A 26,682-nucleotide genomic window follows, 5' to 3' on the forward strand; every position below is an offset into this window, starting at 1 on the left:
TGAAGCTGTGTGTGCGTTAAGGAGAGCAGTGAGCTGAAAGACTTCTGAAGGTGAGGTGATTGACTTTTTCTGTGTGAAAAGAAAAAAAATGGACTATTGGTTTTCTGCTGTATGACCAGCAGTGTCTGCCCAGCAGTAGGTTGGGACAGACTCCATAGGTAGGTTCCTGTGTGTGAAGGTAGACGCCCACAGTGGCCAGGGTTTATTTTATGTTTGTTTTGATTTATGCTGTTTTGATGCTTGCACTTGTATGAAGAAAATTGCAAGAATAAACCATAAACTGTTGTTTTCAACCACTCCTCGGCTATCTCTCTGTGTAACGAACCCCCCCAAGGGGTCACCCTCCCCCGCTACCGAGCTAACCCCTTCACAATAATCACAAAACCTTTGTATAGACACACCTACAGGGGGCTGTCCCTCTGGTCCAATACCCCCAGCTAGCTTCATTCCCAATTCAGTTTTCTGCTGCCTAGCTTAGGAGTAGGCTGGCTTTCCCTGGCTGAGACTTCGGTCTCAGCTTTTTTCTTCTTTTTATGTTTCTCTCTAAAAAAGTATTTTTTCTTTTAAAAGATAGCTTTTTATTTTCTCCTTCGCATAGTTAGTCGGACTTTAGAAGACTACAGCGTTTGCAGAGCTGCAACTCGCACTGGTTATTTTAGAGCCTTACGGACTCCCAGCCTGCCATCGAGCGTTAGCAGGTTATTGGTACGCCCAGGCCTCGCAAACGACAATGTCCCTGACTTCAGGGATGAGCCCGCAAAGTTGCTATCTTCGCTGGGATGTCTCAACTGCGGTACGCCCGTGTGTTGCCAGCATCCCTTTCGGCTGACGGCACCCCCACTCAGGGTGGGAGGTTTCCTGACGCAGAGCGGTGCCCATGCTACCCCTCTGTCTCTGAACATGTTTGTCGGGGTGTGTATGTGGGCCCTTGGGGATGACAGTTCAGTATGGGTTCTGTGATGTCCCCCTCATGGCTGTAGGTGCAGTCCCTGTGTGTCCCTTCCCGGTCCCTGCGGGGGCGCTGTCGCGGTTTAACCGAAGTGTGGGGGGGTGCCAGGGTCTCCTACGTCCCTGGGGTGCTTGTGGTACTCTGTGGGGGGCCAGTGCACGGCGGTTTGGGGCTGCAATTAGCGCTAAACCGCACGGCCGCCATTTTGGGTGTGGGCAGGCTGTTCGGCCTCATAGTGTGGGCAGCAGCCATTTTCTGTCATCCTTTTGGCGCCGATCGGGCGCCATCTTTAGCGTGGGCGTGATGTCCTTTGTGGGCAGCCGCCATTTTCCCAGAGCGTTCTCTCCATTAACTTCTATTGGCAACCATTTTCTTGTGGCTCAGGGCTGGCTTTGCCTCTAGGGGCGTGAGGTCACTTCCTCCTTCTTCCCTTCAGATCCTCAGCAGCAGGGGCAAGTATAACACACTGTGGGGGAATTTTTACTGATTTCTGTGGCCTGGATTCCTGCTAGCACTCATTTTTACAGATTCCTGTAGCAAGGGAATAGGTCTCCATTTGCGGTGCAGGTTTGCGGTGGGGACCGCGGGAATTGCCGACTTAAAGGGCCAGCGCCATTTATTTTGATATTGCTATTATGGAGTCCCAGTATAGCAAATTCCCCCCAGATCTGGTGGAGGGTTCAGGTACTCCTATATCATCTGCCATAGTCTCGCTAACTGCTGCACTAGCATCTTTAGCTTAAAAAGTGGACTTGTTGATGTCTGACCGAGCTTCTAAGGAAAGGCCTATGCCCTCTGTCTTCTGATTCAGAGCCAGATTTGGTTGCCACGGACAACGTCCCCCCTGAGGGGTCTCAGTCCTCTCAGTCAGATGTGGAGGAGGAGGATTCGTCCTAAGGGTCAGCACGGGACCAAGCTGCGGTGGACGCACTTATCAGCTCTGTTAAGGAAACTTTGAATTTGGATGATAAGCCCCACCTGTCGGGTAAGCGGTCTTCCTTTGGGACCCGAAAAGCCCAAAAATCGGGTCAGGTTTTTCCTTATCCCGAGGAGTTTTACGAAACCGTGAATGACCAATGGCGCCGTATCAAACATAATTTTGTGGTGCCCAAGAGATTTTAGTACCGTTATCCCTTTGCGGATCCAGTGGATTCTCGCTGGACTGCGGCTCCTAAGGTGGACCACACTGTGTCCAGATTAAATAAAGCCACTTTAATGCCGTGGAGGATTCCCCGGTGTTTAAAGACCCGGCGGATAGGTGGGTGGAGACACTTCCCCGCCACATCTATCTGGTGGCGGGGTCCTTGCTGAAGCCCCTGTTCGCTTCGGTTATGGTCTCTCAGGCTGTGGTTGAGTGGGCAAAGACGCTTAGGCGCACTCTAATTGCTGAATCCGCCCAAGGAGTAGTCGTCCCGGTTCCACGGCAGGAAAGGTTTCGGGGTTTTTACTTCAATCTGTTCACAGTGCCCAGAAAGGAGGGCAAGGTGTGTTTCGATTTTGGACTTGAAGTTCCTGAACCGCTTTATGCGGGTTCAGAAGTTCCGGATTGAGTCCCTCCAGTCAGTGGTGGCATCCCTGAGTCCAGGGGACTACTTGGCTTCCATCGATCTCAAGGATGCGTATCTACACATCCCTATCTATGAGGGTCATCAGAGGTACCTCCGCTTCGCAATCGCGGAGGAGCATTATCAGCTCGTGGCGTTGCCTTTCGGCCTCGCTTCGGCTCCAAGGGTATTCACCAAGGTGTTAGCTCCTGTTCTAGCCCTGTTAAGGGTGCCGGGAATTGCAATCCTCGGTTATCTGGACGATCTCCTGTTAAGGTTGAGTTCCAGTGCCACCCTGCTGCGCGATCTGACGATCCAGGATTTCGGGTGGACCATCAATTTTCAGAAGTCGACTTTGTCGCCTTCAGTTCGTCTCCCCTACCTGGGGATGATTCTGGATTCTGCCCAGGCGAAGGTCTTTCTTCTGGAGGACAAGCTCCGGATCCTGCAGGATGAGGTCAGGTCCCTCAGGGACAACGAGCGCTCCTCGCTTCGGACCTGCATGCGGTCCCTGGGCCTGATGGTGTCGGCTTTCGAGGCAATCCCATTTGCACAGTTTCACATGAGATCTCTTCAAGCGGAGATTCTGGTCAGGTGGGACAGGCATCCTCAGTCCCTGGAAATGAAGGTCTCCTTGAGCCCCCAAGTGAGATCGGATCTCTTGTGGTGGCTCCAGTCTCCGGCTCTGATGGGAGGCACGTCCTTCTGGCAATTGCTATGGACTGTGGTTACCACGGATGCTAGCTTGTCGGGCTGGGGTGGAGTTTTGGGCAAGTTGGGTGCCCAGGGCACATAGTCGGAGGAGGAATCCTCCCTGCCGATAAATGTCTTGTAATTGCGGGCAATCAGGCTCTGTTTGCTCCGTTGGTCGGCTCAGTTTCAGGGCTGCCCTGTGCGTGTTCAGATGGACAACGCAACAGCGGTGGCCTACATCAATCACCAAGGGGGCACCAGGAGTGCCCAGGTGGCCAAGAAAGTGGCCGAGATTCTGTCCTGGGCCGAGAGACAGGTCAAGGCGATTTAGGCGGTTCACATTCCAGGTGTGGAGAACTGGCAGGTGGACTATGTCAGTCGCCGGACCCTGGACCAGGGGGAATGGTCCCTACACCCGGAGGTGTTTCAGATGCTGTGTGCGCGGTGGGGATCCCCGGATGTGGATCTGTTCACGTCTCAGCTCAACAACAAGGTAGAAAGATTTGTGGCGTGGACGCGTTGGTGGTGCCCTGGCACCGGTATCGACTGATTTACACATTTGCACAGATTCATTTGTTGTCCAGGTTCCTCCACAGGTTGGTCTCGGAGCCAAGGTTAGTGATTCTGGTGGCTTCAGACTGGCCGCGTCGGTCTTGGTACGCGGACATCATGCAAATGGGGGCCGAGCCCCCCTGGCGGCTTCCGCTTTGAGACGATCTTCTGTCTCAAGGGCCAATCTTCCATCCTGCTTTACAGTCTCTGCCTTTGACGGCGTGGCTGTTGAAAGCCAGGTCTTGAGAGACAGAGGTCTCTCGTCGGCGGTCATTCCTACCTTGCTCAAGGCCAGGAAGGCCTCTTCTGGTAAGATTTATTATCGTACCTGGAAGGCTTATTTCGCCTGGTGTGAGTTGCAGGGGTTCCATCCCCGCTCCTTTTCGGTGGCGAGGGTGTTGGCTTTTCTGAAAACCGGTGTGGATCAGCGTCTTGCGCTGACCACGATTAAAGGCCAGTTGACTGCACTAAAAAATCAAAACGTGATGCGCCAGATGTGCACAAAATAAATCGGTGATCTCATAAACAATATAGTGTCCATATATTGGTGCTACAAAATTGTGAATAATGTATCCAAGTGTCCAAAAGTAAAGCCTTAATCCCGTGAGAGTTGATAAGGAAACACCAGGTGTATCAAATCCCTTCACCAGTAAGATTGGCCTCTCACCTTAACATCAGACCCACGATGATCGGCGTCAGGCACGCAGGATCCGCCTCCCTATACGCGTTACGCCAGAGCGTCGGCTCCGTTGGCTTCTTCGGTAGGGGTAACGCGTATAGGGAGGCGTAGCCTGCGTGCCTGACGCCAATCATCGTTCGGGTGGAACTTTCATACTGAATGCCAAATAAGCAGGCACGGCTGAGTGCCCAGCAAATGTGAGTTACCCATTTTTCCTGAATAAAGCTCATTCATATACAAACAGAGAGCACTAGATTTCTGCCTTGTATCTTTATTTTATGTCCCGGCGACTTCCGGAGGTGAAGGCTGGAGAGTCATCTGTGGAGTCTTGTATCCCCTTATATGCTTATGCTGGCCCGGGGAGAGGCCAATGTTACTGGTGAAGGGATTTGATACACCTGGTGTTTACTTATCAACTCTCACGGGATTAAGGCTTTACTTTTGGACACTTGGATACATTATTCACTATTTTGTAGCACCAATATATGGACACTATATTGTTTATGAGATCACCGATTTATTTTGTGCACATCTGGTGCATCACGTTTTGATTTTTTATGTTTTTTGATTGTGAGGTGTGGACACGATTAGTGTATGCAGCCGGACTTATTGATTTATTTATCTATGCACATTGATTTGTTGGATATTGATTTATTGCATTTACACGCATATTGATTGATCACCTGGCTTTGCGCTGATAGTTTTTTCACTGCAGTTGACTGCACTGGCCATTCTGTTTCAGCGTCCCCTGGAGTCAAATTCTTTGATTCGCACCTTTTGTTCAAGGGGTTCACCACTTGGCTCCCCCTAGGAGGGCACACTTGCCCCCTTGGGACATGAATTTGGTTCTGTCTGTTTTGCAACATCCTCCCTTTGAGAACATCCGGGAGATTCCTCTTCCTGTGCTGTCACGGAAAGTTGCCTTTCTGGTGGCAATCACATCTGCTCGCAGAGTGTCGGAGTTGGCGGCCCTGTCCTGCCGTTCCCCCTACCTGGTTGTTCATAGGGATAAGGTGGTCTTGCGACCTCATCAGTCCTTCCTTCCGAAGGTGGTTTCAGACTTCCACCTGAATGAGGACATTGTGTTGCCTTCGCTGTGTGCAAAGCCTAAGCATCCTAGGGAGTTTGCTTTACCTTCCTTGGATGTGGTCCAGGCGATCAGGGTCTACCTGTCATCTACTGAATCCTTCAGGTAGTTGGATTGTCTTTTTGTCATTCCCGAGGGACCCCCGGAAGGGTACGGCTGCGTCTGCGGCAACCATTTCTAAATGGATCAGACAGACGATTGTGCAGGCCTATTCGATTAGGGATCAGGTTCCGCCTTTCCCTGTCACATCGCACTCTACAAGAGCGATTAGTGCGTCTTGGGCCTTTCGCCATCAGGCGTCAGTGTCCCAGGTGTGCAAAGCGGCGACCTGGTCGTTCGTGCATACCTTTACAAAGTTTTACAAAATTGTTGTGTTGGCAGCTGCGGATGCCGCTTTTGGCCGCAAAGTTTTGAGTGCGGCAGTGCCTTAGGGGAGATAGGGTAGTTGTGTACCTGTCTCCTCCTGTTGGGGTTTATTCCTTGTTTTTTTGTTTTCCTGGGTTCGCTCCTTTTGAGCTTTTTTTGTTGCCCAGTGACTGGATCAGAAAATATTATTTTCTCTGACCTGGGTGCTGCGTTGCCTTTTTGACGGTTACGTTTTCCCACCCCTCACATCTACACTGCTTTAGGACGTCCCAGATGTGCAGATTGAATGAGTGGACGGCGACTGTCAGAGGACATAAGAGAAAATAGAATTTTTGTAAGAACTTACCGTAAAATGATTTACTCCTCTGACAGTCGCCGCCCCCCACCCCCCTTTTGGGGTTCATGGATCTCTATACTGCTTGCTACCAAACTGAATTGGGAACAATTAACTGTAAGAACTGCAAATTTTCCAAGGATGAGGGCTGCTCTCCGGGATTTAGACTGGGAGGGAACATTGGCATCGATGAGCACAGAACAGAAATGGTAAATTTTCAAAAAGACTTTATGCAAACTCACTGCAAAGTATATTCCCATGGGTAATAAGTTTAAAAGGCTAAAAATAAAACCTATGTGGCTTACGGTCAAAGTTAAAAAAGCTATAGATTAAAAGAAAAAAGCCTTTAAAAAATATAAAAATGAAGGAACACTATCATTGTTTAATTGTTACAAAGAATATAACAGAATATGTAAAAAGGAAATCAAGGATGCAAAAATTCAAAATAAACGACAGATTGCAAAAGATAGGACAAACCCCAAAAAATTCTTAGGTTAGGTCTGAGCATGTAGGCCCTTTACAAAATAATCAGGAGTGGGTGACTGGGGACAAAGAGAAGGCAAATTTATTAAATACTTTCTTCAGCCCTATATATTCAAAGGAGCATGGGGGAGCTCATGACCATAATGAGGATGGTATTGACACAGCTCCAAATGATCCACAATGGCTCAAAAGGGATATGTTCCAGAAATATTTAGACAGAATATGGGTGAAAAAAGTGCCTGGACCAGATGGCATCTACCCATGCATCCTAAAATAATTGAGCGCTGTAATTTTTAAAGCCTTTGTTTATAATTTTTAGTGACTCGTTAAGAACTGGAATAATACATCTGGATTGGCGTAGGGCCAAAGTGGTGCCTATATTTAAAAGGGGATCAAAGTCTTTGCCAAGTAACTATAGACCTGTTAGTTTAACTTCTATAGTCTGGAAGATACTGAAGAGTTTAACCCCTTCCGTACCGCGTCATGTAAAATGACGTCGGCACAAATCCTTTCTCGATCCGGGCCGACGTCATATGACGGCGCCCGGATCTCCCCGCTACTGCGCGCCCCCGGGGGCGCGCAGCGCGGCGATCGGGGGTGAGGCTCGTCCCTCGGACTGAGCCCAACCCCGATCAAGGTAAACAGCCAATGAAATTGGCTGTTTACCACGTGATCGGCTGTGTCAATCACAGCCGATCACATGAGCGGCTCCAGCGCGAGCCGCTCGTTCCTTCCTTAATGCGCGCCCCCGGGGGCGCGCAGCGCGGCGATCGGGGACGAGGCTCGTCCCTCGGACAGAGTCGATCCCCGATCTAGGTAAAGAGCCAATGAAATTGGCTCTTTACCACGTGACCGGCTGTGTCCAATCACAGCCGGTCACAAATGTCATCAGAGAACACGGTAACTAGCTGTCACCGTGTTCTCCTCCTCACACACTGATCCTGTGTGAGGAGGAGATTGTGGTAACAGCTAGTTACCAATCATAGTGCACCCCAACCACACTGATTGCCCCCCCCCCCAATAAAGAGCACCTGTCACTAGCCCATCAAAGTACCCGAGTACCTGTCACCAGCCCATCAGGTACTCAGATGACAGGTACTCGGGTACTCTGATGGGCTGATGACAGGTACTCTGATGGGCTGGTGACAGGTACTCGGGTACTCTGATGATGGGTACTCGGGTACTCTGATGACAGGTACTCTGATGGGCTGGTGACAGGTACTCGGGTACTCTGATGATGGGTACTCGGGTACTCTGATGACAGGTACTCGGGTACTCTGGTGACAGGTACTCTGATGGGCTGGTGACAGGTACTCGGGTACTCTGACAGGTACTCGGGTACTCTGATGACAAGTACTCGGGTACTCTGATGACGGGTACTCGGGTACTCTGATGACAGGTACTCGGGTACTCTGATGACAGGTACTCGGGTACTCTGATGACAGGTACTCTGGTACTTTGAGTACCCGTCATCGGAGTACCCGAGTACCTGTCACCTACCCAACAGAGTACCCGAGTACCTTCCACCTGCTCATCAGAGTACCTGACACCTGAAGTACCCGAGTACTTGCCACCTGCTCATCATTACCCATCACTACTCATCAGTACTCATCAGTACCCATCAGTACCTATCACCTATTAGTATCAGTACTGATCATCCGTACCCATCAGTACAGTATCAGTATCACCTATCAGTATCAGTACTACTCATCAGTACCCATCACCTGCCTGTCACCTGCCCATAAGAGTACCCGAGTACCTGTCACCTGCCTATCGGAGTACTCGAGTACCTGCCACTTGCTCATCAGTACCAGAGTACCTGTCACCTGCCCAGCAAAGTACCCGAGTACCTGTCACCCTTCATACAGCCACCATGTCTAAGTCCAAAAAGGTTAACATACGTCGTCCGTTTAAACCTAAATACCGGTGTTATGGCAGCAGATAGCTGCCATAACCCTGGTATTTTTTTAAACGGTGGACGGTTGGCTTTCCGATAAGGGTGGTCCAAGCGGCAGATTCGCCGCGGGATCACCCTTCCGGGGTGGCGGAAGAGGTGCCCCCCCCCCTCCCGCTTCATTCTGGTCCTTTTCCCCGCTTACCGGACCCGCCGGCAGCGGGGAAAACGATCCGGTCCCAGATCCTCACAGATAGGATGTCGAGTGAGGGCAAGCTTGCCTTCACTTGACTCTATGGTCTTGGAGGACCGGAGCTACGGCAAACGTCGTTGCCTAGCAACCAGTTTAAAGGTCCCTTTTTTTTTTTTCATTTTATTTAATTTTTTTTTTATTTTTTTTTTTTATTTTTTCTATCTTTTAGTGTACTTGTGAGATCTGAGGACTTTTTGACCCCAGATCTCACAAAAAAGAGGTCCTGTCGTGCCTGTTTCTATTACAAGTAATGTTTACATTTCTTGCAATAGAAATAAAAATGATCAATTTTTTTTTTTTTAAAAAAACAGTGTAAAAATAAAAAATAATAAATAAAATAAATAGTAAAAAAAAAAAAAAAAAAAATTAAAGCGCCGTGTCCCCGCGAGCTCGCGTGCAGAAGCGAACGCATACGGAAACCCCGCCCACATATGTAAACAGTGTTCAAACTACACATGTGAGGTATCGTCGCGATCGTTAGAGCAAGAGCAATAATTTGAGCCATAGACCTCCTCTGTAACTCTAAGATAGCAACCTGTAGAAATTTTTAAAATGTCGCCTATGGGGATTTTTAAGTACCAAAATTTGTCACCATTCTGTGAGCGTGCGCAATTTTGAAGCATGACATGTTGGGTATCTATTTACTCGGCGTAACATTATCTTTCACATTATGGAAAACAATTGGGCTAACTTTACTGGTTTCTTATTTTTTAATTAAAAAAAGTGATTTTTTTCCCAAAAAATTGCGTTTGGAAGACCGCTGCGCAAATACGGTGTGATAAAAAATATTGCAATAATCTCCATTTTATTTTCTAGGGTCTCTGCTAAAAAAAAATATATAATGTTTTGGGGTTCTAAGTAGTTTTCTAGCAAAAACAACTGATTTTAGCTTGTAAACACCAAATGTCAAAAATAGGCCTAGGCAAGTGGCTAGGATGCATGATGATGCTCCTTGGATGTTTAGGCCCCTCTATATGGCTAGGCTGTGAAAAAGTCTCACACATGTGGTATTGCCATACTCAGGAGGAGTGGCAGAATGTATTTTGGGGTGTCATTTTTGCGATGTACATGCTATGTGTTAGGAATATCCTATAAATTGACAACTTTGTGTAAAAAAAAAAGTTTTTATTTTTTTCCCACATTTTCCAAAAACTTGTGAAAAAAAATGACATGTTCAAAGGACCCATAATGCCTCATAGAATATACGTTGGAGTGTTTGCTTTCCAAAATGGGGTAATTTTGTGGACTTTTCCATTGTATTGGTGCTCTAGGGCCTTGAAAAGTGTGATAGGTAGTAAGAAAGTTTTATGTGTATTTATGCTCCTAAAACGCCTTATGGTGCTACTTGGACGTGGAGTCTCTTTTTGTGGCCAGGCTGTGTAAAAGTCTCACACATGTGGTATCACCATACTCAGAAGGAGTAGCAGAATGAATTTTGGGGTGTCATTTTTGCTGTGTACATGCTATGTGTTAGAAATAGCTTATAAATTGACAACGTTTTGGGAAAAAAAAAAGAAAAAAAAATGTTTTCTTCATTTTCCCAAGAATTGTGGGAAAAAATTATAACTTCAAAAAACTCACCATGCCTCTTACTAAATACCTTGGACTGTCTACTTTACAAAAAGGGGTCATTTGGGGGGTATTTGTACTGTCCTGACATTTCAGGGCCTCAAGAAAGGAGATAGGCCATCAGTACATCTAGTGTGATCAATTTTCAGTAATTGGTACCATAGCTTCTAGACTCAATAACTTTCACACAGACTAAATAATATACACTAATTTGGGTTAATTTTACCAGAGATATGTAGCAGTATAAATTTTGGCCCAAATGTATGAAGAAAAATTAATTTTTTGCAAAATTTTATAATAGAAACTAAAAAAAAGTGTTTTTTTTGCAAAATTTTTGCTCTTTTTTTGCTTATATCACGAAAAAAAAAAACCCCAGTTGTGATCAAATACCACCAAAAGAAAGCTCTATTTGTGTGAAAAAAATGATAAAAATTTTGTTTGGTTACAGTGTAGCATGACTGAGCAATTGTCATTCAAAGTGTGAGAGTGCTGAAAGCTGAAAATTGGTCTGGGCAGGAAGGGGGTCTAACTGCTCTGTATGGAAGCGGTTAATAAAAGACCACATAGATGAGTTCTTGGTGGAAAAAATATTTTAAGCAAAAGACAGCATGGATTCATGAAAGACAGAAGTTGTCAAACAAACCTGATTTCTTTTTATGAGTAGGTAAGAAAAACCTTGGACAGAGGGGTGGCTGTGGATGTAGTATACTTGGATTTTGCAAAAGCGTTTGACACAGTTCCCCACACATGGCTAATGTGTAAGGTAAAGTCTACAGGCTTGGAAAGATTGGTCTGTAATTGGATAGAAAATTGGCTAAACGATAGAATTCAGAGAGTATTGGTTAATGATTCTTACTCTGAATGGTCTAAGGTTATCAGTGGTGTACCCCAAGGTTCAGTGTGGGGACCCTTACTTTTTAATACCTTTATAAATGATATAGGGTCTGGGATTAAAAGTACCATTCAATCTTTGCAGATGACACCAAGCTTTGTAGTGGAATAACTTCCTTACAGGATGTCTCCAACTTACAAGCCAACCTCAATGCACTGTTTCATTGGGCAACTATGTGGCAAATGAGGTTTAATGTTGATAAATGTAAAATTATGCACTTGGGGGGTAAGAATATGCATGCATCATCCATACTAGGTGGAGTAGAACTGGGGGAATCCATAGAGGAGAAGGATCTGGGTGTTCTGATAGATCATAAGCTTAATAATAGCATGCAATGCCAAGCTGCGGTTTCCAAAGCAAGCAAAGTCCTTTCTTGTATTAACAGAGGCATGGACTCCAGAGAGAGAGATATAATTTTGCCCCTGTACAAATCATTAGTAATACCTCATCTGGAATATGCAGTTCAGTTTTGGGCACCAGTTCTTAAAAAGGATATCAGGGAACTGGAAAAACTGCATAGAAGGGCAACCAAACTGATAAAACAGCTATGAGAAAAGATTAGAGGAACTGAATTTATTCTCTCTTGAGAAGAGGATATTAAGGGGGGATTATGATCAAAATGTATAAATACATAAGGGGTCCATATAGTGAACATGGTGTTGAGTTGTTCATTTTAAGGTCAACACAGAGGACAAGGAGGCACTCTTTACGTTTAGAGGAAAACCGATTTTGTCTCCAAATATGGAAAGGTTTCTTCACCGTAAGAGCTGTGAAAATGTGGAATTGACTCCCTCCAGAGGTGGTTCTGGCAAGCTCACTTAAAAAGGTCTGGATTCTTTCCTGGATGTACTTAATATAAGTGGGTACTAAAATTGTTTAAGGTAAAGTTGATCCAGGGAATATCCGATTACCTTTCAGGGGATCAGGAAGGAATTTTTTTCCCCTGCTGTAGCAAATTGGATCATGCTTTGCTGGGGTTTTTTCACCTTCCTCTGAATCAACTGTGGGTATAGGATTGTGTATATGGGATGGTATGGTTGGGTTTTCAATACTGTTTTTTTTTTTTTTTTTTGGTTGAACCAGATGGACCTGTGTCTTTTTTCAACCTGACTAACTATGTAACAGCATAGAGGGCTTTAAAATGTGCGCGCTTGCAGTGCATTATGTGATTGGCCAAAGCATGCACCCTGACCTCCATGCTTTGGACAATCAAATCATCTCTGCCATGATTGGACAAGGCCAGGCTGCCTTTAGCCAATCATGGCTCAGGGGCTAAGTACACGCCCCACACCACATAAAGGCTGCTCAATCAGCAGCCGCGTGTAGTGTGAGACTGTGCGGGCGAGATAGGAAGTAGTTGAGAGAAAGGGGGAATGGTCTCACACTGGCAATTGTGTTCACCTCCATCCCTAATTCCAATACAAAGAATAGAGTGCCCAGGTGGGACTTTGAATGAGGTGCACGCAATAGTCACTACTATAGACTGATGAATGTATATATTTATTATGAAAACATAACAATGTGAACAAGTACCGACAAGTAAAAAATGTCAAATATTGATACAAAACATGATAAACATGACAGGATTACAGAGCAACATACATAGACTTAGTATATAGCTTTAATTGAGTAAAAAAAAATACAATAAAAGTATAATAGTTAATACACGGGCCAATGGGCATCAGTGCAAGGCATATGTAGCAGTAATGCATGAGCAGAATATCTTGGATTGAAACTCAACACAATATCTTGTATAAAGCTCAACGCGTTTCGTGGGTCTGTTGGCCCACTAATCAGGGAGGCAGGGAGAGGATCATCCGTGATTGAGGCAGGGAGAGGAACGTTATTTGCAGTTTATCAGAGAGTGCAGTATAGTAGTTAGCAGAGTAGTCTAGTTAAGACATTGCTAGCAGTGAGTTAGGCAGGGAGAGGAAAGTGTTTTGCAGTTTATCAGACAGTTTATAGTAGTAGTACTAGTCAGCAGAGTACTCTAGTTAAGACATTGCTAGCAGTGAGTTAGGCAGGGAGAGGAACGTGATTGAGGCAGGGAGAGAGATTTTTGCTTTTTACAATTTAAGAGATCAGATAGTGAAGTGTATTCAGCAGTATATACCACTAAGTACTATATATATATATATATATATATATATATATATATATATAGTCTCGGCAATTGATGGCACTGTTGTCCCAGGGGGCCCTATTCGCTTCCAGACACTACCTATTAGGATGTTGGTAGGGATTGTCAGATCGGGCAAAGGTAGTCTATATTATTTCCCTCCTTTCCGGTGAAGCTCTAGCCTGGGCTGCCCCCCTATGGGAAAAGAATGATCCGGTAGTTTCCAACCTGTTCGACTTCTTGAAGCTCTTTCATAACATCTTCGAGGAGCCGACTCGGGTTTCTTCAGCGGCTAGTGCTCTTTTACGTCTCCGCCAAGAATCCTGTTCAGTGGGACAATATGCTCTCCAGCTACGCATCCTCTCAGCTGAATTGAGCTGGAACAACGAGGCCCTGGTCGCTACCTTTTTGCATGGCCTCTCTGACCGAGTGAAGGACGAATTAGCGGAAAGAACCATCCCCATCGGTCTGGACGATGTCATCTCCTTATGCAACCAGATCGATATTCGTTTCCAGGAGAGGTCCATAGAAAAAAGACGCCAACACTCCCTAGATTCTAGCCAGTCTGAGCTCCCCTCACTTCGTCCCGTGGAGCATTCTCTGCCTGCTGAGGAACCCATGCAGCTGGGCCGGACCAGACTAACCCCTGAGGAACGTGCTAGGCGCAGAACTTTGGGCTTGTGCCTCTACTGTGGAGTGACTCCTGCTCGCTTCGCCCGGGAAACGCTCGGGTCTAATATATTTGGAAGGTGGAGTATTGGACCCAGAAACATCACCTTCCCGTCTTCTTCTTCCGGTGTCCCTTCATGTAAGCACTTCTCCCCAATCGACCCTTGCATATCTGGATTCTGGGGCTGCCGGCAACTTTATGGACTGGAGAACTGCTTCTTCCATGAAGCTCACCCTTTCACCCCTCTCTACGCCGTTGGTAGTCTCGGCAATTGATTGCGCTGTTGTCTCAGGGGGCCCTATCCACTTCCAGACACTACCTATTAGGATGTCGGTAGGGATTCTCCACCAGGAGTGGATATCCTTTCTCATCCTATCCAAAGCCTCTACCCCTCTTGTATTGGGCCTTCCTTGGCTACAGCTCCACTCTCCCCATGTTGACTAGGTCTCTGGGCAGATCCTGGCTTGGGGCCCCTCATGTTTCTCATCATGTCTTTCCAAGGTGACCCCAAAGGAGAGACTTCCAGTTGCTACCACATCGGTATCTTCTGATCTTCCCACTGCATACACCGATTACCGGGATGTGTTCTGTAAGAAATCAGCTGAGGTGCTTCCTCCCCACAGGTCTTTTGACTGTGCCATTGACCTTGTTCCCGGGACAACTCTGCCCAGGGGTCGTACCTACCCTTTGTCCATCCCAGAGACCCAGGCCATGTCTGAGTATGTCGCAGAGAATCTTAAGAGAGGTTTCATCTGGAAATCCTCATCGCCTGCAGGAGCAGGGTTCTTTTTTGTCACCAAGAAGGATGGTACCTTGAGACCCTGCATTGATTATCGAGGCTTAAATGCTGTTAACTATTAAGAATCAATACCCCTTACCCTTAATATCTGAACTATTTGATGGGTTGAAGGGGGCCTCCATTTTCACAAAGTTGGATCTCAGAGGGGCGTACAACCTCATTCATATTCGATAAGGTGATGAATGGAAGACTGCATTTAACACTCGAGACGGCCATTACGAGTACCTGGTCATGCCTTTTGGGCTGTGTAATGCCCAGCTGTGTTTCAAAACGGGCGAACATATGCAATGTTTGGTCCGCCCCCTATACATCATCATTGAGCAAACTTTGACCCTGTACCTCACAGTCAGCAGACACATTCCAGCTAATCAGCATACCCTCCCTCCCAGACCCTCCCACCTCCTATAAAAAAGCAAGGACAGCATCGATCTTAGATTCATTCTGAAGCTGCAGAGTTAGTTAGAGCAGGGAGAGTGCTGCTGCTGCTGCTGCTGCTGCTGCTGAATTAATAGGGAAATTAGCTAGGCCAGTGTTCTGTGTCCACTCCTGCTGTAAGGACAGCATCCTGACGGCACCCCAAAAAAGCCCTTTTTAGGGCTGGTATATCAGTCTGCTTTTATTTATTTTTTTCTATATATATACAGACTGTACTGTGTGCAAACCAGTCGTGCAGGCCCACTGACTGAACTGTGCCCACTGCCAGTGCCCACCACTCATATAGGGTGGCACAGCACCTTGCAGATAAAAAATGTATTTAATTTTTCCTATAATAAAAAATAAAATTCATCCAGAAAAAACAGGAACTAGCTTTTTCATTCGAATTTCAGTAGCGCAGGGATGGTGATAACCTCTTACCAAATAAATAGGATGATAACATATACCCAAAATATATGAATCCGATGTGATAAATATAAGCATAAAATCATAAATACATAAAAGCATGAAATCATATCAATAGGAGTCCATAAAGGCCATAGGTATAAAGTGCATAGAGCAATGAAAGTGCAAACATGAAGGGTCACAGGTGCGACTTATGGGGACCACCCTTGCTTGCCACCACCACACAGTGCCGGGAGAAGTATCTGAAATTCAGACTCACTATAAATTTACCAGGAAATCTTCCAGAGGAGTCTTTGCAGCACAGATCAGAGATCTGGAGGAAACCTGATTTTACTATATGCTGTTGTTGGCTAGTCCATGAGAGTGGTTAGGCATAGGCGTCTGGTGAGGGCATCTTGGGCTCACGTTTCCTGTCTATCCACAGCAGTCAGCTATTGGGTTCACTACCCTGCGGTGCAGCCCTGTCTCCAACAGGGTGCAGTTGTCACTTGGCCCTGGAACAGACAGGAACACGAACTAACAAACACTGTTGAACAGCAACGCAGACCTGCAGTGCGCTGGTTAATATAGACTTCCTGGAATGGCCTGGGGTGGAGCCAAACAGGAAAGAGAGATAATAAAAAGCAGCCAGAAGGAAGAGTCTGGCATCTAATGCAGACATTAGGAGAAGGTAAGCTGGCAGACACTATTGCATGTCCATGACATAGGGCAATTGAGTATCAGTTCAGTATAGACCATAATTTGATCTCTCTCTCATATATATATATATAGGCCACTTGAGTATATATTAGGCCATTCAGTATCTATCGGTCGGTTTTGTACAGACCATACACTGATATCTCTATAAATATATAGGCCACTTGTATATATATCAGGTCATTCAGTAACTTTCAGTTGTTTCAGTACATATCAGCAGTGCATTTTTTATATATATAAATATATATAATGTGTGTGTGTATGTGTGTATATATATATATATATATATATATATATATATATATATATATTGATCAACCAGTATTAAACCCCCCCCCCCAAAATCCACATCATGTCCAAAAGGCCGACAAGGAGAGGCACACGCTCACAGGCCACGAAAAGAGGGCAAGCAGCCTCTGTGTCCACAGTGAAAAGTGGTGGTCACAGACATGGTGCATCCTCTGCAGGAGGAGCACGCCTGTCGTTTCTTACGGTGCTGGCCATGTTATTCAGCCACAACATGTAGAAGTGTTGGTGGAGTGGATAACAAAGCCGTCCTCATCCTCCTCGTCCTCTGTGACCCACGCTCATACTAGTTTGCCTTCCACCGCAGCTGCCAAAGTGGCCCTTTCCACAGGCTCATTCTCCACAGCTACTCCTTCTGTCGCCCCACCATCATGCACGGAGGAGTCACCTGACCTATTCGATCGTAGTGTCAGTGACATGTTGCTGGAGGATGTGCAGCAATTTGAATGCTGTCATGTTGGTTCCCTGGTTGATGAAGGGAATAACGTGAGCCTAGAGAGAGGGGGTGACAATGACTGACAAGAAACTAGCAGTCATGTTCCCACAGCTGCAGCATACTGCCAAGTTTGCTCCAGTGATGAGGAGGGAGGGGATGATGAGGTCACTAACTGTACTTGGGTGCCTGACAGGATAGAGGTGGAAAGTGAGGGGGGAGGAGGAGGAGGAGACACAACGAGGCAGGATGTGCTCCAGGGGCCGCCGTAGGAGTAGCCAACCTATTGTCACAGCACAGAGCTCCACAGGTGCAGGGTGCTGCAAACTCCCCGCGGACTTCCAAAACTTCATTAGTGTGGGCTTTTTTCAGCACATGTGCAGTAGGCAACAGCGTTGCTGTTTGCAACATCTGTCAGATCAAGCGTGGCCAGAACACCAGCCGCTTGGGCACCACATGCTTGACAAGACATATGACGACCTGCCATGCAGTCCGCTGGCAACGGCACCTGAAAGAGACACAAGATAAAAACAAGCATACTTCACCTTGCTCCTCATCTGGGATCTCTAACCCTACAACACCTCATGTCTTCTCAAAAACCTACATTGAGAGGGATGATGGTATAGCAGCATATGAGAGTGCCACAGCTACTTTCACCCAATCTGCTAGCAGTACACCACCGCTTGATTTGAGCTGCAGGCTAATTTTATTACCCCAGTTGCTGAACCGTAGAAAGAAATACAGTCCCAGCCATCCACATGCTCAGCGTCTTAATGCTAGCTTGGCCCAATTGCTAGCACTGCAATTCCTGCCTTTTAATCTGTTAGACTCTGCTCCCTTTCGCAAATTTGTGGAATGTGCTTTACCACAGTGGCAGGTTCGAAAAAGGCATTTCTTTTTGCGTAAGGCCATTCCGGCTCTCTACCGTCATGTGGAAGATAGTGTTTTGGCCTCATTGGACAGAGCAGTCAGCAGGGAGGTTCACATTACTGCTGACTCTTGGTCCAGCAGGCACGGATAGGGATGTTACATTTCCCATACGGTGCACTGGGTAACTCTGCTAGCAGCTGGGAAGGACGCAGGACAGGGTTCAGTGCTGCAGCTTGTTTTGCCACTATGCCTCCAAAAAGCTGGTGCTGGTTCTGCCACATCTGGCTACTCCACCACCTCCTCCTCCTCCTCTTTTTCCTCTCTGTCCTCTTATGCTGAATTGTTCTCTGAAGCAGCAGTGCTCCCTAAGCGTTTAAGGGGCTACGCAAGCAGTCAGGCTAAAAGATGCCATGCAGTGCATGGTCTGTCTAGGAGATAGGAGTCATACTGGGGCAGGGATTCTGTCAGCTCTGCAGGGACAGCCCCAGAGATGGTTGATGCCACGGTAGCTTGAGCCAGGAATGGTTGTATGCAACAATGGCATCAACATTCTCTCCGCCCTCCAACAGGGACACTTGACACATGCTTGGCACATGTCCTGAATCTGGTGATGCAGCGTTTCTTGAACAGATACCCAGGCTTCCAAGATCTCCTGAGGCAGGCCAGAAATGTCTGTGGCCATTTCTGGCTTTCATACAATGCCAGTGCTCGGCTATTTGACCTTCAACGGGAATTCAACCTGCCCACCAACCGTCTCATTTGTGACATGCCCACCAGGTGGAACTCAACATTGGCAATGCTGCAGCGGCTGCACATGCAGCAGAGGGCCATCAATGAGTACCTATGTGAGTATGGCACAAGGACAGGCTCAGGGGAGCTTCGCTTTTTTTCGCCACGCCAGTGGCTTTTGATAAAGGATGCATGCACCCTCCTGTCACCATTTGATGGAGGCCACAAGGATGGTGAGCCGGGACGATGCATACATCAGTGACACAATCCCTCTAGTCTACATGCTGAAGCACACAATTCGAGGAATCATGGACAGGGAACTTGAGGCATTCCTTTCCTCACAAGGCCCCCTTTATGCAGATATACTTGCAGGGGCACAAAACACACAGGAGGAAGAGGAGGAGGAGGAGGATTGTGGCATGGATGTAGAAGATAGCATACAGCAGTCTTCAAGGGGTGGTTTTCATTCCCCAGAAAGCCCAGGAGTTGTACGTGGTTGGGGAGAGATTGCTCCTGACAATGTCATCCTTAGTGACCCAGAGGACTCAGAAGCTCATGCCTCCTCAAACTTACGTTGCATGGGCTCCCTGATTCTGCAAAGCCTGCGAAAGGACCCGAGGATTCGTGCTATCAAGTAGAGGGATCATTATTGGTTGGCAACCCTTCTTGATCCACGTTACAAGGGTAAAGTTGCAGAGCTCATCCTGCCTTCGCAGAGGGAGCAGAAGATGAAACATTTTAAAGAGACCTTGAAAAAAAATTTGTGTAACACCTTTCCAGACACTGGGAGGTTAACATTCTCTGGACATGTTTCTGAGGCATTGTTCAGCCAAAGGAGGAGCGGTAGAGAAGGCGGCCGGATGACCGATGCCTTTAAACAGTTCTTTAGTCCTCAGTAGCACCCAGGGCTGTTAGGTTTAAGCAGTAGGGATGATCGAACGGTTCGGGTCCACCATCGGTTCGGCCCGAACATTGGGTGTTCGAGGTTCGGCCGAATTTAGAACTTTTTGCCCAAAAAGTTCGGAATTCGGCAACCAGAACCGACCAAAATGCAATGCTTCAGGAAATGGGCTTTAAAAGCCCATGATTGGACCAGAACCATTAGCAAAAGCCAATTGAGGGGGCAGGAGAATGCTAGGAATGTGATTGGAGTGACTAGGGGGTCCCTAGACCAATCATTAGTGAATACGCCCCCCAGTATATTAGATCGCCCCCGCCATATTCCTAGCATTGTTATACTGGACATGGAAGAGAGTGGAAGCAGTTCTGTTAATTTTACTTTAAAAGTGTCATTTAGCTATTTATTAGTTTGAGGAAAGGGATATCTAGTGTAGTTAGAGTGCTCCTTTACACTTAAGTTAGCTTCAAAATTTTAGTTTCTGTAGGGAAAGTGTTAAGTGTAAGGGGACCGTAGTGTAGTGTAGGGTTAACTGGCAGTGACTGCTATGGCAGGGTGACAAAACCCTTCCATAGCAGGGTGACCGCTATAGAGAAATGATCATTTCTCTGAATTGCTTCGGCACACCCATATGGCTTCTCACCAGCCAAGCATTTTTTATGCTGCAGGGGCTGCCACTGCCAGTGCTTTTTTGAGGACATGTTTGATGTCAGACATGACATCTGAACATGTGTATAGGGGGTATATATACACATATATGTCTGTATATATACCCCTAGACATATATTGGTGTGATAGTAGCAGAAATAAATGCTTGCGCTAATGAAATAATTTACAGTAATATATTTCTGCTACTATCACACCTATATATGGCTAGGTGTCTATATACATATAATTATGTGTGTATATATACCACTATACACAAGTTCAGATGTTTTGCCTGCCTCAAAAGAACCCAAAAAAATGCCAAAAAAACGCTAGCGTCAAAAAAAAAATGCCCAGGTGTGTTTTTGCTGGCATTTTTTGGGGGGTTTTGGAGGCAGGCAAAACATCTGAACTTGTGTATAGTGGTGTATATACACACATCCATATATTTATATACACACCTAGACATATATAGGTGTGATAGTAGCAGAAATATATGCTTGCGCTAATGAAATCATTTACAGTAAAATTTTAGTTTCTGTAGGGAAAGTGTTAAGTGTAAGGGGACCGTAGTGTAGTGTAGGGTTAACTGGCAGTGACTGCTATGGCAGGGTGACAAAACCCTTCCATAGCAGGGTGACCGCTATAGAGAAAAAATGCCCAAAAAAACGCTAGCGTCAAAAAAAAAATGCCCAGGTGTGTTTTTGCTGGCATTTTTTGGGGGGTTTTGGAGGCAGGCAAAACATCTGAACTTGTGCACAGTACCACTATACACAAGTTCAGATGTTTTTCCTGACTGCAAAGAACCCAAAAAAATGCCTTCTATTAAACCGGCAAGGTGTTACAGCAGAGAAGCCAACCTCCTGTGCTGAAAGTTTTCTAATACAAACAATCTTTTTTTTTATGGTTCTGGACATGCTACAGACCTGAAACTTCACATGTACACTTTTTAGACCCCCCAGATACTAAATCCAAAATCAAAAAATCTTTTTTTTTTTAATTTTTCAATAATTGGCTTTTTTTATCAAAAATGACAATTTTTAAGAACTTTTTTTTGTGTGATTTTGTGTCTGGGGGGTCTAAAAGGTGTACCTGTGAAGTTTCAGCTCTGTAGCATGTCCAGAACCAGAAAAAAAGATCATATAGGTGTTAAAGGAGGGTCCCACATCCCTGTTCTACTGAAAAATCCTCTTTTTTTTTTCATGGTTCTGGACATGCTACAGAGCTGAAACTTCACATGCACACCTTTTAGACCCCCCAGATACCAAATCCAAAGTCAAAATCAAAAACAAAAAATCTCTCTCTTTTTTTTTTTTTTTTTTAATTTTTTCAATAATTGGCTTTTTTTATCAAAAATGACAATTTTTAAGAACTTTTTTTGTGTGATTAATAGTTAATGGGGCATGACCCAGAACCCTAGGCACTTTTTAGGGGCATTTATTGGGTTTTAGGGCTTAAAAATTGTGTTTTTTGATTACCGAAGTTCGGGTCCCATTGATTTCAATGGGGTTCTGAAATCCGGGCCGAACTTTCGGGAAGTTCGGATGTTCTGGCCGAACCGAACTTTTCAAAAGTTCGATCATCCTTATTAAGCAGCCATCAGCAGCGTCTCCATCATATTGTGCATGATTATCTAGGGGCAAGAGCAGACTTGGAGACCTTTTCAAATGACCATCCACTGGGTTACTGGGTCTTGAGAAGGGATCATTGGCCAGAACTTGACAATATGCAATGGAGCTACTCGCCTGTCCTGCCTCCAGCATGCTTTCTGAATAGACATTCAGTGCTGCTGGAGGTTTTGTGATGGACAAAAGAGTGCGTCTATCCACAGACTCTGTTGACCAGCTTACTTTTATCAAAATGAACCAGTCCTGGATCAACAGCAGCTATCAAGCCCCTGATGCTGATTTAATTGATTGAATTTGCTAGGGGTCTGCCATCTGCTAGCTTCCAACAATGTTTTTTGGTTTAAGTCACCACCAACATCCAATGCCTAATTTTTCTGCACTTGTATGACAGGTGCATACAGTTACAAGAGTAACTGTGAGGGGTTGCGGTGTTCAGGCACCACCAACAAACAAGGCCCAATTTTTCTGCAGCTATATGACAAGTTCATGAGAATTCAAATTCGTATGGAATTTTTACCAGCAGGGCCCATTCCTGCACCAAGCAAGGGTAACTGCGAGGGATTGCGGTGTTCAGGCACCACTAACACCAAAGGCCCAATTTTCTGCACCTCTATGACAAGTACATGCAATTTCAAATTTGTATGGAATTTTTACCAGCAGGGCCCGTTCCTTCGCCCAGCAAGAGTAACTGTGAGGGGTTATGGTGCTCAGGTACCACCAACAGCTAAGGCCCAATTTTTCTGCACCTGTATGACAAGTACATGTGATTTGAAAATTTGAACAAATATTTGTATATGACATTTTTTTCCATTAGAAATGTCAGTATTGCTGCAGCAGGCTCCATACATCATACAGATGCGCTACTTTACAGGCTCATTAAGGGGACCCCCCAGCCACGATATTTAAAGGAATTTTTAATTTTTATAGTTTCACTTCAACCACTTCCTGCCCCTCTTATAGTAAAATGACGGCCGCAAAGTGGTTGCGCTATCCTGACTGGCGCGCAGAGCAGCGATCGGTGATGACGTGTGTCACTCTGACATACCACATCTCTGATCCTGGTAAAGAGCCTATGACATGGGCTCTTTACCATGTGATCAGCTGTGTCCAATCACAGCTAGTCACATAGTAAATAGGAAGTGTCGTTGATCGGCTTTCCTCAGTTCGCTTCTGACAGGAGCAAGTAGAGGAGAGCCGATCGCCGGCTCTCCTGATGGGGGGGGGTCTGTGCTGGTAATCAGAACATTGATTACCAGTGCAGGCCCTTAGGGGATGCCACTAGAACTACCAGGGATTTCCTACCCATGGCCACCAGGGATGCCCACCCATGGCCACCAGGGATACCCACCCATGCCACCATGGGTGCCATTCAGTGCCCAGGGAGCCTTCCAGTGCCCTCCTCATCAGTGCTGCCCACCAGTGCCCATTATTGCCATCTATCAGTGCCACCCACCAGTGCCCATCATTGCCATCTATCAGTGCCGTCCACCGAGGCCCATCAGTGCCGCCTATCAGTGCCCATCAGTGCCGCCTATCAGTGCTCATCAGTTCTGTCTATTAGTGCCCATCAATGCTGCAAATCAGTGCCACCTATCAGTGCCCCATATCAGTGCTGCATATCAGTGCCACCCCATCAGTGCCACCTCATCAGTGCCTGTCAGTGTGGCCTCATCAGTGCTCGTCAGCGCAGGATAAAAACTTATTTATTTACAAAATTTTATAACAAACAAAAAACATTTTTTTTTTTTCAAACGTTTCTGTCTTTTATTTGTTTAGCAAAAAAGAAAAAACCCAGAGGTGATCAAATACCACCAAAAGAAAATTCTATTTGTTGGGAAAAGGACATAAATTTGGTTTAGGTACAGTGTTGCATGACCGTTTAATTGTCATTCAAAATGTAACCGCACTAAAATCTGAAAATTGGCCCGGGCAGGAAGGGGGTGAAAGTACCCTGTATTGAAGTGGTTAAGACTCATTAAAACCAGTAAATCACAGTTTCTTTAAAAACGATTGTTTTTAAAAAAAAATTTACATTGATACATATTCCCCAGGTCAGTACCCGGACCCCCATACACTATAGTTGGGCAATAACTTGCATTTAAGCCTTTGAAATGAGGACTTTCGATTTTTGATGTTCGAGTCCCATAGACTTCAATGGGGTTTGTTTGTTCGAACAAACTTTTCCTCTGTTTGCGGTGTTCTTGTTCGAACCGAATGGGGGGGTGTTCGACTCATCACTAATAAAGTCCTTCTAAATCCTACAAGAGGGATTTTCCCTGAGTAAACATTCTTTTTTCCTATATCTACAGGTGATACAAGCTCAAACGCACACTAATCCTCTCTTCTATACCTGCTCTCAGCTCATTACCAAGATATATAAAACATAACTGGTGGTGTGTCAACCTAGTCTGACTACCACAAATAAGGGAAAGATAGAAAAGTGGCCATGACACTCTCTCAGTGGGTGAATGGGCAAATGCTTTGGAGGCTATTTTAACCTGAAAAAAAGGAATATAGTGCTACAGGAAATCTAATGTAGCTCTAGAGTGGCAAAGCTGGAGGATGCTGAAACCTCAAAAATGATCAGTCCAAAAGGAAATCTGGCAAAACGATATACTGTATATCAGCAGCATGACTCACGAATAAGGCCAGAATGTCAGAACTTGTTGACCAGTTTGTGGCTGTATTACTCCTAATAAAAACGCATCATGCCACTGATATATGTTGTTGAGCTGGCTATGATTTAAACCTCCCTATCTTCATCTCAAAAGTTGACTTCGTTATTTACTGTATTAATCCTAGAGTTTACCATACACCACTGGAAAAATTTAAATGGGACAGAGAAATGGGACAGAATATATCACATGATGTGATGTCCATAGGGAATGCCTTCAAAAACTCTTTAAAATCTGGTCAATATGGATGAATTTACCAGCTCTAACTCCTTCTAGCGTTATCCTGATTTATCTATCTAATGGAACTAATTAATAGCAAAATGCAGATAAAATTGAGGTATTCATACATAACTTGCTACTGACATGGAGTACAAAACCTTTTTATTACCCCAATACTCCTAGTGCAAATATATTTACAGTACATACATAGTAAATGCCCAGGTTTAGGTATTTTATCTTAATCAATGTCTTCACTATGGTTGAAATGTGTATTTGAAGGGTCAAAATTATGCTTTACCATTAACATAATATGCAATGCAAGTTTCTTCTCAAGTTCAGTCCCCCTTCCCCCAAAAGATTTATTTTATGACATATCACAACTAACACAAGACAATGGAGATCGTTCTAATTCTTACTGTTAGATATTCATTTGTTTTTCTTATTGTATTATATATTTTGATGACATACTGTCCTGTACTTTAAAGTCATTGTTAAGCCAGTACTATAAAATCATCGAATCCACTCTGTAATATAAAAATAAATACTCCTGTGCCTGTCCTATAGAAAAAAATATGCTGATCTGCACCTATATCAGAGTGGCTCCCCTAGGCTCTCTTCTCTGCCTGGCTGACAGTTCCAGTAGGCGGGGCCGAGCACTAGCACTGACGTCAGCCTGAGAGGAGGGGAAGAGATGAGAGAGAGAGCCGAGCGGTCATGTGATCGCTGGTGGATGAGATTCTTTTTTAGTATTCAATAGTTTTTTTATTGAGTTTAAAAAAAACAGTACAATAGTAAAACATGGAAAAGGGGGTAGCATACGGAAAAGTTGGGTAAGTATCTATGTGCCACCAAACGAGAAATCAGGATCGGGAGAAAGTAAAAAAATTATTAAAGATGGAGCACCAGAGGTATGCTGCTAGTTTTGTAGTGTCACCACATACAAAATACAGTATAAGTCAGGATTAAACCAGCGCAATAACCCCTATATCTCAGTGAACCATCAATCGAAGCCTAAGTGTATAAAACAATATATAGATGGATCTCAAAACTTGATAACAACACTGAATTATAAATTCATCAAATATTAGGTGATCAAATATTAGAGTGAAGTGACCCGTGGCATTGAATCATAAAACCAAGATAAATATAGAGTGACAAGTGTTGAGGAAAATATAAAATGAAATTTTGTGCAGAAACGAGCAATTGCACAAGTTCCACTATAGGAGAACTGGTCAATCGCCACAACTGAAACGATTGCTGTGTAGAAAAAATGTGTTTAATGAAAAGTGTGATCTTGTCCACCTTATGAAGTATAGTGAATCCTATAAAGTGTGCAGCACTGAGAGCAATTGCATAAGTTCTATAGAAAAGAACTGATCAAAGGCTCCAATAAATGCCAAAAGAACATAAATAATAAAAGGGAATGTGCCCTATAAAAGTGAACCAGTGTGATTCTTCAAACGAATGGTGGATCAAAGGAAATACCAAAAAATGTAATCACTAATAATAATAGTGAAAAAGTAACCTTGATAAAGTAACGTGACTTCATTACGCAACGCGTCGGGACGCCGTGGTGACGTCACTTCCGGGTCTACGGCCGAGACCGGAAGAAGCTGCATACAAACACTGGAACCGCATCGGCGGCCGATTTTATCAGCTTTTTTGCCTGAAAACTTCTTTTTAAATGTGAGTTCAATATGTTGTTTACTCTAATAAATGTTTCATTCGAACCTACTACACTATGAGGCCCTCCTTTCACCTTATTTCCCTGATTAATGAGTGTCTAAGCAAAGGCTCCATAGTCTGCATCTCCATCTGAAACCAGCATAGGAGACCTGGACCCTGCCCCTGGCCATATAT

This window comes from Pelophylax lessonae (genome assembly GCF_965119305.1).
Source record: "Pelophylax lessonae genome assembly, chromosome: 6".
Lineage (NCBI taxonomy): Eukaryota > Metazoa > Chordata > Amphibia > Anura > Ranidae > Pelophylax > Pelophylax lessonae.